Source organism: Lissotriton helveticus (assembly GCF_964261635.1).
Source record: "Lissotriton helveticus chromosome 1_1 unlocalized genomic scaffold, aLisHel1.1 SUPER_1_unloc_61, whole genome shotgun sequence".
NCBI lineage: Eukaryota > Metazoa > Chordata > Amphibia > Caudata > Salamandridae > Lissotriton > Lissotriton helveticus.
Window position 1 is genome coordinate 540,275 of NW_027611705.1, and position 13,628 is coordinate 553,902.

Sequence of the window (13,628 nt, forward strand, 5' to 3'; positions counted from 1 at the left end):
TGCACTCTGCTATGATGTTGCATAGATTGTTGGCTGCAATCCATTCCATGTTTCATTCAAACATGCGTTCTGCAGGGCGCATACATGATTTGCTGCTGTAGAGAAATAATGCTCCTGTGTACTGTGGCAGACTCAAATACTGAAAAACGTCATGATTTCTCTTTCAGCATTTCCTAGTAAAATCTTTCACTTTTTGACTCATACATTTAGGAGAAACATAACTTAGTACCATTAAAATAGTTGTGATGGGGAACATCCATGTGGGATTAGGACTGGCTCGAGTGCTTGCTGACTTGGAGGAGTATGGACTTGACCACTTTGCCTGGTCCGGTGTGGAACCAAGCCAGCAATGCTTTGCTGCAGGCTCTTTTGCCTTGATAGCTGGTCAACAGTTTGAGGCGGAGGAGGTGAAGAGCTCGCTAAGTGTGCCATGAGGCTTGCATTTCAGTACATCTCTAAGAAGTGAGCTTTGAGTCGATGTAGTGTTCCTCTTGTGCCACGTGCAATTCATCCTCTCCAAAGCCTCAAGAATTCCTGGGTGTGAAGGGCGGCTGATTCTGATTGGTCGCTTGATAGTTTTCCAGAAACTCATGTTCTTGATTGTTCTTGTTTGTTAGTAGTTAAGTAAACACGCCCATGGGTTTTATCTCTTCAGTTGGCACAAGCTGCAATAAAAGTTTCTTTCTCGTTGCAAAAAAATATGAACGACCGACGAGCCTCTGTAGGTCAAAGAATGGAAGGGCTGGGGAACTGTCAGTCATCTCACTGCTAAGCAGAGCAGTGTCATGCTTCATCCTCACTCAGGCCTCTGATTTTAACTAACATCGCTTAGAACACTGGGACTTTAGAACCCATCCTTTTAATGAGAAAAACAAAACTACAAGTCCCATAAGCAATACTGGTGAAAGGTGTCATGCATGACCTGGGACAACATCCGATTCAGCGCATCCAGTTCCATTTTTTAAGTATTTGAGGCAATATTGAATTTATAACCTTTGTTTTTTATGGTCATGAGTCACCAGAATACTAAAAACGTGTCTTTTATTTTCAGGGTCAAATAAGTAATGGTCACCAGCTTGGAAGCTCTGTTAATTCTTCAGTATTTGTCATTGATCTCCATATGTGACTGATTTGGGTCTGCCCCTGCATCGTTCCCGATAACTCGCACAGGTAAGGAGCTTGTAGCAGCAACATGATAACCCCATACTCGTCTGTAAGAAGTGCGCTCGGAGGCAGGTATTCGATCATTTTTGTGAAACAAGCAAGTGCCAATATCTGCTATGTACATTTGTTAAAATAAAACAGTCAAATCACAGTATACTGTTCTGGAGGTTCGTCCCAGAGACATTATCTGTAACTGAATGCAGACACCCTAGGAAGCATGTGCTTTTAAGACAAGTTGCGTTCACTCACCTGAAGGTGACATGCTTCATCATCTCTAACATAGTGCACTAGTTACGGTAACCCTCCTAAAATTCAGGACATATTGACTTATCCAATAGCGAGGACGCCGCATCAGAAGGCAACTGGTTTGAAAAGCACATGCTTCCTAGGGCGTTCCGTTAGAGATAATGTCTGTGGGACTGAACTTCCAGAACAGTATACTGTGAGTTGATTTATATAAAGAATGTGTATACTGGACTGTCATTTTCCTCGTCATCTCGTATGAAATGTAAAATAAAACACAACACACCTGGAGGCCAACAAATCTATCATACATTTAATGCAAAAATAGCAAAAGGCCAAGCAAACTAACAAGTGACAATTGTCTTTGCAATGGACGAGAGCATCCACCCTAAAGCAAGTTGGAGTATATAATGCTAATGCTCCCCTTGTATTTTTATACACTTTTCTCCTAATACAAGTCAATGAAACATGAACACGTGATAGAAACAGTTACTAAAACAACACTAATGAGTAGGAGGCAGGATCTACTCTCCAGAGGAATGTGAGGAGTCCGTGAGGTGCAGATAAAAGATACACAGACAAGCTGCAGAATTCACTGTTTCTGGAAATAACACTTCTGTTTGTCAGTATTCCATTTACTACAAGATGCAGGAAAGTGTGCTGATTGACATCACTAAATAAAATGGTTCTGGGCCCTAATAGAATCGTATAACTTTGCAGGCATATTAAGGCGAACAGACACATCAAATTAATATAAGAATATTGTAATTTGGTAACATAATATATCAATGCATGTTGTGGCATTGATGTGTATGATGTGTAAACAATTATCGGTATTAAAGAAACCAGTATATCCAGTTATGCTTTCTCAATTCCTTCTTCCTAGAGGCCACCACTGCTGCTATCCAGCCGTATTCAGCAGTGCCTCCTGTGACCTGGAATCCTGTATTTAATCAATACCAAAGGTTGTCAATGCTTCTAGCCAACTCCGGTCACTGGTGCCACTCGCACCCCACCACCCTTGGGCCTGTTATTATTTTAGCTAGCTCCAGTCAGTAGTGGCTTCTTGGACCTGTATGTAAGCCTACTAGCCAGCTCCTGTTAGTATTGCCCCCTGGGACCTGTTATCATTCTAGCCAACTTGAGTCATTAGTAGCACCTTGGGACTAGTGATCATACTAACAATCTTCAGTCAAGATTTGCTCCCTGAGACCTATTATCCTGCTAAGTAACTCCAGTCAGTAGTGACCCCTATACCTTAAATCCTGCAAACATTCAAAACCAGAGGTTAACTCTACTGCCAACCAGTTCCAGTCAATATTGACATGTATTGTTAACCTGCTTGTAATGAATAACAGAGGTGAGCGTTGTTGCTAGCTAGCTCCAGTCACCAGTGCCCGTCACATATTATCCTCAATAGGATCAATGCCCAAGGCCTGTGCAGCTGCTAACCTGCCCTAGTCAGTAGTGACATCCCAGACCTGTTATTCTGCATATAATCAGCAAGGCTTCAGCCCTAATAACACTCACCCCACATCCTGATGGTATATTAGCAATGTAATTTATTTACATCATACAGTAGTTACCGCACTATATCACACGATCCCAAAAACAAAGAAAATAAAAATTTGCCTAACCGTTCAGCACTCCACCTTGTCAAAAATGACCAAATCACACCAAGCACTATAGCCTGCTACATCACATGGTATATTTATCAAAAAGAGAGGGGGGGACCCAAGGAGCTTATAAAGGTCCAGTGTCCGTGCTCCGAATGTCAATATTTAACCAACAAAGAGGACAAAGTTCCTATGCCAGGGTGCAAAAAGTCACCCATGCATCGTGGTGCAAAAAGTCACCCATACTTAAAAAATTGGAAGAAAAAGAAAGGAAAAAGAGAAAAGGAGATTCCTAGGTATAAAGGACCCAGAATTATAAGAGGGAAAGACATTGTGTTTCCTCTGTTGCCCTCACACACCCCGAAGAGTGTCATGCTTCATCATCGGGCGTTTGCTCCTCGTAGGGCCGGCGCTGCAATTCCCTACGGGTCCCAAGAAGGGTCACTTTATCGGAGATCTTTTGGAGGAATGCCAGATGATGCATGCGGGTGTGCGGGTTATGAGTCAAGAGGAGGGTAAAGAGAATTCGTGCCAGTGTGATATATTAAAATTGAAACAAGGGTAAACATGCAGCGATATGTTGAAAAATATACCCTTGGCAGTCAATACTGCTAAAAATTATTGACCCAAGAGGCCTATTATGCCTAGGTGTCAATTGTCAAGGTCAACATGTTTCGCGCTTCCGTTGCCAAGGGGTCGTTAGTCTGTCTTACGGCAGAAGCGTGGTCTGGGGTAGGTTGCAAGAAGGCAGCACCCGCACTCATTTCCCGGTTACTTGCGGGCGTCCATAATTCTGACCACGTAGAATTACTACACGCAGTGCTTGGCTTCATTCAGGAGTGGTCTCCACCTATTAGCCGTGACCATGATAAAGGTTCACAGGTTCTACTCCACCCTGATTGAGATAAGAGGGTAATTTTTAAACTCACTAAATCACGTGCACTTTACATATTCTTTACTTGATGGTCCTGACGAAGCGCTAACGACCCCTTGGCAACGGAAGCGCGAAACATGTTGACCTTGACAATTGACACCTAGGCATAATAGGCCTCTTGGGTCAATAATTTTTAGCAGTATTGACTGCCAAGGGTATATTTTTCAACATATCGCTGCATGTTTACCCTTGTTTCAATTTTAATATATCACACTGGCACGAATTCTCTTTACCCTCCTCTTGACTCATAACCCGCACACCCGCATGCATCATCCGGCATTCCTCCAAAAGATCTCCGATAAAGTGACCCTTCTTGGGACCCGTAGGGAATTGCAGCGCCGGCCCTACGAGGAGCAAACGCCCGATGATGAAGCATGACACTCTTCGGGGTGTGTGAGGGCAACAGAGGAAACACAATGTCTTTCCCTCTTATAATTCTGGGTCCTTTATACCTAGGAATCTCATTTTCTCTTTTTCTTCCAATTTTTTAAGTATGGGTGACTTTTTGCACCACGATGCATGGGTGACTTTTTGCACCCTGGCATAGGAACTTTGTCCTCTTTGTTGGTTAAACATCACATGGTACACTCAGCCACAACATGACAAGATACCACGGCAGGGATTTGGGGCTATTAATCCTCTGTTTGAGGCATGTATGCTGTAGATGCACATGCTTCGCATACTCCTGCCATCTCGTGTTGGGTCCGGATGTTTGCAAGTTGTTTAATTATTACCCCTAGATTTATATTCCGGCATAAAAATTACCTGCACCACTTAACAAATCTCTATTCGTTTCATCCCCTCTGATACTCTCCCTCTTTGCTCTATTCGTTTCCAATTGTGATGGCTTATTTTCCACCTGTTTATTACTTTCCTCCACTTGCAGCATTTCAAAGGACTGAATTTTCCCATTCTCTATCATTTTTATACTATCAGCTTGATTGTTTATGCATTTATTTTTCATATCTGCTTGTACCTCCGATAGATCCTTATTAAATAGAGGGTAAAAGGGTTTTGTTGGAGACATATGTTTACCCTCACCTTCACAATATGATATTTCTCATGGTTATTTCCAGTGTTCAATCTCACTATATCTGATGCATTTGTATTTTTTATACTTTTAGAAGCTTTATTTCTTGCTTTCCGTTGTTTTTTCGTCTGTCTTTTTGATAGATGAACTTTCGGAGCTGCGTCTGTCATTGTTGATTGTGTCGGTTTATCACTTCTTGATCTTTTGTTTTATCATCTATTTTTTCTTTAACAACAACAGTATTGACTCTACATTTTATTGTACCTTTAGAGGGGCAGTCGGTCTTGATGGTTTGAATTCCCACATTATGAAATTTCACTTTTACATCGTCAATTATTGTTTTTTAAATATCGGGAATGGTAGCTAGTTTGTTAATTAGTGGGGCACAACTACACTCTGCATACGTAGATATTGGCTGAGATTGTGCCCTTACTATTAGATTATTTTGCGTTGTTATCTTCTGCTCAATTCCGGTAACAGAGGATGCCATAGCGCTCGAGATCTATTTGGACCTCCTTTTTGTTGGACTGATATGTTAAAGCTTCCAGAGTTAATTGCGAGGTTTTGAAGAATAAATCCCAAATTGCTCCCGCGTTCCCACTTCTTGGTACCTGAGTACCTGGGCTATGGTGTTGCCCATTTATGAATGATAGGTCCTTATACTTCTCTTTTTGTGGTCCTTGAAAATCATGTCCCTCATCACAAGAATGAATGAATTGTGGACTACTATTCAAAACGTCTTTATGATACGGAGTACTCCAACGCTGCAGAGTTTCTGGGTTGCTGTTGTATTCGTCCTTATTAATTTAAGATCCGTTATTTTGATTATATTTCGGCTGGTCCTGTTTTTTAACTGAATTTATTTTAGACAGAGTAAGATCTGATTTCAGTGGGGTATTGGCTTCCCTTATGCTTTTCACCCCACCATTTAGTTCATTTGGAGCTTCTTGCTCTGGTTGATTTATTTGGCCCAATTAGATGGTTCCCCTGTACCGTTAGCTTTTCTGATTTTTACTTGCACTCCTATTGGCTCTGGCTTCCTAGTTGGTAGTAATTGCTGAGTATCTCCCATTGTTAGATTTGTGCATTTTGCGTGGAATAGTTAACATCTCTAGGTCCGTTATTTGACCCCAGTGGTTGACTTGGTCCTTAGTTGAATTTGACATTCGTTCGACTTCATCTTCAGACTCAGGGTGGCCTGGTTCACTTACTCCTTGCTTAGGGGATATAATATTTGTTCCACTCAGTGGTTTAATTGGAGTTGGAAGGTCACATGGATTAGTTAGCAATGTTAGCATAGCACCAGTTGGGTCTTTCATAAAATCAAACTTTGATGGTGACTTTCCCAGTTTCCCAAATGTATGGACCTTAGATGATTTAAACCTGCCTGTTTTATTTTAAACTTATCTAATATTACTGTTTGTTGTATTTTTCTTTTCCTTTTGCTAGGAGGGAAAGGTGGCCGCTCCTTTCCTGACCTCATAATACACCATCTAAGGCGAAGAAGTCTTGCTTATTTCAGAGAATCAAACGGGCCAGTGACAAGACCAAAGGGTGCTTTGATAGGACAAAAACACCTCCAAACACCTCCAAGGGAAAAAAACCCCAAGGCACACCTCAGTACAGAATCCGCCGGTACTGCTGGTTACTTATTGATTTAATTAATCAGTTGATTAATAGCCGGGCTCCGGGTAGGGCAGTAGTCTAGGCATGATGAGTAATTCAGGGGTCGAGGAGTGCTTCAACAGGGTCAAAGTCTATTGTCAATTTCCCCTTTGCATAATTTCTCAGATTTTGTTTTACAGACTCCAATGGCTCAGCGACTTATGGACTGAGCAACCTTAACTACTCACCACACGCCACACACCTCTTGCCACTTGTCACTCGCCACTCACTGTCCATTGCTTGTTTGTTGCTATTCATCGCTGTCAAGAGTACAAGGGAGAATGCTGGCAATCGTTCAGGAGCAAAAGCGGCATCCAGAGTCAATCCCACTACTGACAGCAGATGTAGGCACTCCACTCCTCTGCTCAGCTCTGCTCAATGCTTAGTAAATACTTAAAATCAGGTGGCAGCCAAGGCTCCTCTGTGCCCTCTGTGCCTCTGTGCCCTGCAGCAGCCACCGCACCAGCAGCACCACAGGCCAATGCTCCTTTGACCCCTGCAGCGGCCGCCACACGAGCAGCACCAGCAGCGCCTTAGCACCGCGGTGCCGGCAGCGGTCGTTCCTACCCCCACAGCAGATCCATCAAACTTAAAGCGCCCGTATAACAGGACGCAGGAGAAACCTTCGAGAGCGGGAACCGGTCACAAAACAAACCCGGGCAGTCGTTCCAGGCTCCGCTCCTCTTGCTTGTTAACTCCTCCTCGGCTCGGCCCCTCGGCTCTACTCAATACACTCTGAACTTAACGCCGAATCATAGGCCGACAATGACCATGAACACCAACAGAGGAAAGAATTGTTTTTCCCCGAGTTAGTAAAAAACACAACATAATCTTGGCTGCGTCTGCTGCACCCAGAGTCTTATGCGTCTTTTCAGTCTAATTTTTCTGTCTGGAAAAAAATGGTGTCCTAATTTTCTGCACTCAGTAAATCCAGGTGCAGAAACACCTAAACACTGATAATCAGGTGGAATAAAATGAGCACATGTAAGTACGCCTTAATTTCATTGCCCTTGATTCATACTCTGGACCATAGTTGAGGGATTGGTCTAGGCATAGTCCTCGCAGCACACAATATATTTGCTTGAGGCTGAGGCCAAAACTCAAAAGTCAGGATACCAGATACAAGTAGGTGGTAACTCAGGGCAGGGGAAAATGACTGTTGTCCGTGGAGGAGTCCTTCCCGTACCAGAAATCTGCATTACAAATTAATTAATAGTGTATATTTTTTTAATATCAGTTTGGTGCCAGTCCATATGACTTTAATATCTGCATTTAGGATTCTATGTTACAACTCCATAGGGTACATGTATCCTTTGTGAGCTTAATAAAATGCTGAAAATTCTACAAATCCTCATTCCTACATTCAAGTACTCTCATGCTACCATTCTACACTCTGCACTGTCTGAAAAACAGCTCACCATCTTCAAAATTCTGCATTGATTTGGCTTGTAAATTATATTTTTGGAAATGTACATGTATTATCTATTTAATTTTATTACTATAGGTGATTGACATTACGGACGAAGAAAGCAGGATTTAGCACTAAGCAACTGAATGTCAGTGCCATAAGAAGGATTATTTTGAAAAACTGAAGGGCATCCAGCATTCTACGTTTAAACAATTTCCAAAAATCTAAGTGTGGCGAGGAAAGTACTATACCTGTAAGTGAAGTATCTAAGTTTGCATTTCATTAACCCAGAGCAAAGCCATATCTGTGCACCCAGCATTAGAAATAATGTAGAAAGACCACTTCAGCATCCTCATCTGAAATATTATCAGAAAGACAAATTGCGTCAGCATGACAGAATAACGTTCATCTGAAGCATCATATAATTCTAGAGAGGAAGCACACACTGCATAAAAGAAAGTTACAACAAAAGGTTTCTTCTGGATACCATCAAAGAAAAGACACTGAAAGAAGACTTCGAAGCTGACACGTTAACAACCAAAAGATTGGAAAATCAACTTTGTTCAACAACTGTTTTTAACCAGTTACGCAAGTTTAAGACTATCTGCCTCGGAATTTAACACCTCGACCCACTCTGCTCACTCTTACGAAAACCTTAATAATTCACCACTTTATTGTGTTCATGACCATCTCAGATTGTTTCCTTTTTATTGTGTACTGTTCTGTAATTCTATGTAAATCGCCTCAACATTATCTGTTGTGCAGGAGTGATATGTAAAATTGTTAAATATAAAAATGGATTAAAGGAGCACCATTGCGTTATAGCTAATGTAAATAAATCCTCGTCTTCAGAACTACAAACCTTAACCTTTCACCAAACATAGAAAGGGTAGAAGGAACTGATGTTCTGCGACTAATGATCCACAATAGTACTGTGCACGTTCAAACGCCCTCAGTTACTGTCATTACATCAGTGCAAAAAGGTACTTATCAGTTTAATCATTAAATATCAGTCTAACAGCTTATTACTGCATTGCTAAGAAACTATACAAATAGATTTGAGAAAAACTTCAGTCACAAAGTAAGTTGCTGCCTGAGATGCTTTTACCTAAAGACTATTATCTGCTAGAAACATTTCAAAAGGTGTTACAGGGCTGCTTCAGATATATTTTGCTCAATTCAAGTGTTAAGAAGATTACACACAATTTCTTTTAGAGATAAATGCTGAACATTATCTAAACAAGCGCAACTCTAAAATCAGGTTCACTCTTACCGTGGCATATAAGCAAGAGAAAACACCTTATAAAAACACGGACTGTGAGAACAAATTCATTGTTCAAACCCGCCTCAATCGAGGCAAAATAAACAAAGTTGGGGAAAAAAGTTACTTGTGCAAAAAAAGATACAGCCATAAATCTTATCTCACAGAATTTGACAGAATGCACACTGGGGGAAACCACTTTCAGTGCTCTGAATGCCAAAAAAGTTTCAGCCGTAAATATAAACTCACTGAACATATGAGAATCCACTCTGGAGAAAAACCTTATCAGTGCTCTGATTGCCAAAAAAGTTTCAGCCGTAAATCTAAACTCACTGAACATATGAGAATCCACTCTGGGGAAAAACTTTATCAGTGCTCTGAATGCCATGAAAGTTTTTTTAACAAAAGCGCACTCACTCGGCATACACAAAGAATCCACACTGGGGAAAAACCTTACCAGTGCACTGATTGCCAAAAATGTTTCATTGACAAAAACAGTCTCACTCAGCATAGAAGAACCCACACTGGGGATACACCTTATCAGTGCACTGATTGCCAAAAATGTTTCATTTACAAAAACAGTCTCACTCAGCATAGAAGAGCCCACACTGGGGATAAACCTTTTCAGTGCTCTGAATGCCAGAAATGTTTCAGTTTCAAAAGCAGACTCACTGAACATACAAGAATTCACTCTGGGGAAACCCCTTATCAGTGCTCTGAATGCCCAAATCGTTTCCACCGTAAATCACTTCTAACTGCACATTTGAGATTCCACACTGGGGAAAAAGGTTATCAGTGCTCTGAATGCCAGAAATGTTTCAGTCAAAAAGGCTGTCTCACTCGGCATACAAGAACCCACACTGGGGAAAAACCTTATCAGTGCTCTGAATGCCAGAAATGTTTCAGTGAAAAAATCCATCTCACGAAGCATATAAGAACCCACACTGGGGAAAAACCTTATCAGTGCTCTGAATGCCACAAATGTTTCAGTCAAAAAATCAATCTTTCTCAACATACAATTACCCACACTGGGGAAAAACCTTATCAGTGCTCTGAATGCCGGAAATGTTTCAGTGAAAAAATCTATTTCACGCAGCATATAAGAACCCACACTGGGGAAAAACCTTATCAGTGCTCTGAATGCCAGAAATCTTTCATTACCAAAACGTATCTTACTTATCATATAAGAACCCACACTGGGGAAAAACCTTATCATTGCTCTGAATGCCAGAGATGTTTCAGTGACAAAATGAGACTCACTAAACATACAAGGACCCACTCTTGGGTAAAACGTTATCGGTGCACTGAATGCGACAAATGTTTCAGTGAAAAAAGATATCTCACGCTGCATATAAGAACCCACACTGGGGAAAAACCTTATCAATGCCCTGAATGCCACAAATGTTTCAGTCAAAAAAACAATCTTGCTCACCATATAAGAACCCACACTGGGGAAAAACCTTATAAGTGCTCTGAATGCCAGAAATCTTTCATTAACAAAAGGTATCTCACTCATCATATAAGAATCCACACTGGGGAAAAACCTTATCAGTGCTCTGAATGCCAGAAATCTTTCATTACCAAAAAGTATCTTACTTATCATATAAGAACCCACACTGGGGAAAAACCTTATCAGTGCTCTGAATGCCAGAAATGTTTCAGTGTAAAAAGCAATCACACTAAGCATATAAGAATCCACACTGGGGAAAAACCTTATCAGTGCTCCGAATGCCAAAAATGTTTCAGCCATAAATCTCATCTCACTGAACATGTGAAAATCCACACTGGAGAAAAACCTTTATCAGTGCTCTAAATGTCAGAAAAGATTCAGAGGTAGTGATGGTTACAAGCGCCATAAGAAAACACACCATCAAAATAATGCAGTTCTCCGAATGCCAGAAAAGCATCAATTTTAAACTCAATCTCACTCTACATGAGCAGGCGCACACAGGGGAAAAACATTACCAACGCTGTGAATGCCCAAAATTCCTATGTGATAGGCACAGCCTCACTAACCATAAGCGACTCCATACTGATGAAAACCTTATGAGTGCTCTGAATGCCAGAAAAGCTGCAGAGAAAAATGCTATCTCTCCATGAGAAACTCCACACTAGAGAAAAGCCTTATGCCATAAAAGGTTGAATCTGAAAGACAGTGTTATGCTTCATGAGAGATCCCACTCTGGGGAAAAACCTTATGAGTGCTCGAAATGCAAGCAAAGTTTTGGTTACAAATTACTTCTCACTTGACATGAGCGAACTCACTCAGGGGAGAAAAGCCTTATGTGTGTTCTGAATGTCTACTTTTAAAAAAAAAAAAAAAAATTTATTTATTGAATTTTTCCCCTTTTATCCCGTGGTGGTGGTAGACAGATTAAACCATCAAAACATAAATCATACATAATGCATACGTAAGAAAGTTATAGAAACATGACAGAAAGAAAAGAAAAAAATAACCATAATTAATTTGAAACCCATTTTTTGAATGGTGCCCAGTTCTTAGAGGCAGTTAAACGTCTTTTCTTTCCTCTGAAAGCCTGAACTGAAGTCTCAAGTTTGTACCAGGCCAGCATCCTGGCCTTCCAATGACAAAAGTTAGGGGGTTCAGGATGTATCCAGAGTGATGTAGCACAGTCTGACCATAGCCATGGCAATAAAAAGAAAAGCTTGCAAATGTATTGTTTTTTCCTGGGGCAGTAGAATATTCATAGCCAGTAATTACCATTTCGGCTGCAATTTTGACTGAGGTTTGGGTAATCTGAGTAAGAAAGGTTTCAATTTGGTTGATGAAGAGAGATAACTCCGGACATTTGTAGAACATATGGACGGAATCTGCGGAGGAAAATTTACATCTTGCACAAAACGCCCCTTTGCCCCCACTAACAACCCCATCTAACAAGTTTTGCAGGTGTATAATAAAGATTGAACTTAGCCGTATAACTTTGTGAGCGAAGAGTACCTGAGACCAAGACAGACCTAGCTAATACCAATGGAAATTTTAAATCAATAGAAGGTACTCCAAATTTAGTCGCCCACTTATTGTTCTGGTCATCTAAATCATCAGGAAGTTGGGATAGAAAAGACTGATATAAACTGCCAATTTTTACTTTCTTTCTTATAGATTCAATTATAACAATTTTTTGAAACATTGTTGGATTTTGAGGAAACTTATTATCCCAAAAACTTCTCAATTGCAGGTATTTAAAAAAATGATTGGACTGCTGAAGAAATTTCTCCTTCAAAAAACTAAAATAAGCTATTTGCCCTAGATCAGCTAAGTCACCAATCTCCTTCAAACCGAGAGCTGTCCAAATATTTGCCACCCTCTCTTGAAATATCATTGGAAGTAATCCAGAGGCATTTAATGGGGTATAATAGATAAGCTTAGAGATATGAAAGTGTTGACGAACTTTTTGCCAAACCGAAAATAATGCCCACAATACCTTAAATTTAGTTTTTTTTAAATAACTCATTTCAAGGATACGAGTTAGTACACCTTTTGTGGAGTCTCCAAATGATATTGAATATATTGAAGGTGAAAGATGGACCGAAAGCTCAACAGCATCACCTAATAGAGGAACGGCAAAATGTTGGACCATAGCTGCCCCAATAATAATACATTAAATTTGGGACTGTCCACCCCCCACGATCCTGCGGAAGACAGGTCCACTTAGCTGCCCTCCTTGGTTTACGATATGACCATAGAAATCGTTGGCATATCCTTTCTGCTTTTTTTAACCCCTTCCGTGCGGGGCGTATTTTCCGCCTGTGCTGACTCCGCCTTGCGCGGGCGGAGTCATGACGGAACGGTTCCGTCATCAGCACAGCTCACCCGTAGCTGATGACGGAACCGTTCTGTCATCAGCATGGAAGGGGTTAAAATTAGAGGAGGGATTAATAATGGAATAGATCTGAAAAGATATAAACATTTATGGAGGACAAACATTTGAAGAATATTAGATCGGCCGAATAACGAAAGTTGTAAGTGACCCAACCGCTCTAATTTATTATGAAGTAAATCAATAGTAGGGGAGTAATTCAGATCAAGAATCTGATCTACATCAGGCGAAATTTGAATACCAAGGTATGTTGCCTCCGTAGCTGTGGGAACATGAGAAATGGGCATAGCCGTAGATTGTAAAATTTGCGTCTTTGCAATATTTAATTTATAGCCCGAAATTAAGCCAAATTGAGCTGCCAGAATCTCCAATGCAGGAAAGGATTGAGCGACATTATCAGTTAAGACTATAATATCATCGGCATATGCCAATGCCCTATATTCAATTCCATGAACAATAGCGGGAGTG

General features: G+C 40.8%; 1 long non-coding RNA gene across 1 annotated transcript in view; it reads left to right on the forward strand.

Moving 5' to 3' along the window:
* The window catches only part of LOC144806310 (uncharacterized), a 71,753-nt gene extending 62,890 nt beyond the window's left edge, over positions 1–8,863 (forward strand). The window contains exons 2-3 of the long non-coding RNA XR_013605759.1: positions 1,052–1,170; positions 8,157–8,863. This is a non-coding gene — a long non-coding RNA (uncharacterized LOC144806310). The remainder of the gene's footprint in view (positions 1–1,051; positions 1,171–8,156) is intronic.
* Positions 8,864–13,628: the final 4,765 nt, after the last annotated feature.